The sequence below is a fragment of the Myotis davidii genome, unplaced genomic scaffold (assembly GCF_000327345.1).
Source record: "Myotis davidii unplaced genomic scaffold, ASM32734v1 scaffold991, whole genome shotgun sequence".
NCBI classification, from domain to species: Eukaryota; Metazoa; Chordata; class Mammalia; order Chiroptera; family Vespertilionidae; genus Myotis; species Myotis davidii.
Window position 1 is genome coordinate 52,030 of NW_006283137.1, and position 1,512 is coordinate 53,541.

At 53.3% G+C, this 1,512-nt stretch overlaps 1 protein-coding gene across 1 annotated transcript in view; it reads right to left on the reverse strand.

The window, feature by feature from the left end:
- The window catches only part of TK1 (thymidine kinase 1, soluble), a 12,764-nt gene that overhangs the window by 11,009 nt on the left and 243 nt on the right, over nucleotides 1-1,512 (reverse strand). The gene's annotated exons all lie outside the window — the stretch shown is intronic.

A 1,512-nucleotide genomic window follows, 5' to 3' on the forward strand; every position in this document is an offset into this window, starting at 1 on the left:
GAGAGGGGTTCACTGGTCGTCTCATAAGTAGCAGGAGCTGAGACGACGGTGCTGCCGTGGCCGCAGACACTGTCCTTAGTCCCCGTGCTCCGTGGCCCTGGGTCAGCTTGCAGCCCTGGCCCCTCTCCCTCCCTCTCCCACGCACCAGCCGGCCCAGCCCAGAGGCGCCAGTGCTGCGAGATGGCGAGTGGGGTGGAACCTGTCGCTATTTAAAATGCTGACATTTTGTTCATCGTTGACTTTGGGCATTAATTTTAATTTAAAAAATATCTTGCATTTAAATATCATTTGTCTTATGATTGGTCAGCTCAAGCTGCCATAACACAGTGCCATCGGCTGGTGAGGCTTAAACAGCAGAAATCGATTTCTCGCAGCTCTGGACGCTGACAAGTCCCCGATCAGGGGCCAGACAATTTGGTTCCCTGGGGAGGGGCCTCTTCCTGGCTTGCAGACAGCCAGCCTCCTGCTATGTGTCCTCACATGGGAGAGGGAGAGAGAGAGAGAGAGAGACTTCCGTCTTTCTCTTCTTTTTATTTTTTTTATATATTTTATTGATTTTTTTACAGAGAGGAAGGGAGAAAGATAGAGAGTTAGAAACATCGATGAGAGAGAAACATCGATCAGCTGCCTCCTGCACACTCCCACTGGGGATGTGCCCGTAACCCATGTACATGCCCTTGACCGGAATCGAACCTGGGACCTTTCAGTCCGCAAGCCGACACTCTATCCACTGAGCCAAACCGGTTTCGGCAGTCTTTCTCTTCTTATAAGACCTTTTATCCAATCACAGGGCCTCCACCCTCATGTCCTCATCTAACCCTAACCACCTCCCAAAGGGGCCGCCTCCAAATACCCTCACATTAGGGGGTAGGCTTCAACATGAATTTGGGGGGTTTGGGGGAGGCACCCACATTCAGCCCATAACAGTCTTCATTGCTGAGTGTTTTTTTGTTTTTGTTTTTTTAATATGTTTTTAGGGATTTCAGAGAGGAAGGGAGAAGGAGAGAGAGAAACATCCATGATGAGAGAGAATCATGGACCGGCTGCCTCCTGCACGCCCCCTACTGGGGATCGAGCCCGCAACCCGGGCATGTGCCCTTGACCGGGAATCGAACCCGGGACCCTTCAGTCCGCAGGCCGACGCTCTACCCACTGAGCAACACCGGCCAGGGCCATTGTTGAGTGTTTTGGTGCCGCCTCCCAACGCTGTGCCCCAAGAGAGTAGCCTCCCCAGGCCAGGCCCTGAATGACGAGGTTAGAAAAGGTCCCCCGGCTCAGAGCAGGTGATGTGTGACCCCCTGAACACAGCTTCCGGGTAAGAGTGGAGCAGGTGGTGTGGGGGGGGCGGTCGTGATGACAGTCAGAGGGCACCGTGAGTACCCACCAGCTGGCCTTCGTGCCCCACACTCATCAGTGCCGCCTGTAACCTTGGAGATCGCCTCATTGGAATCAAACTGACAGGAGACAGCAAAACATAGCAAAGGGATGGAACGCAGGAAAAATGAAAGGGAA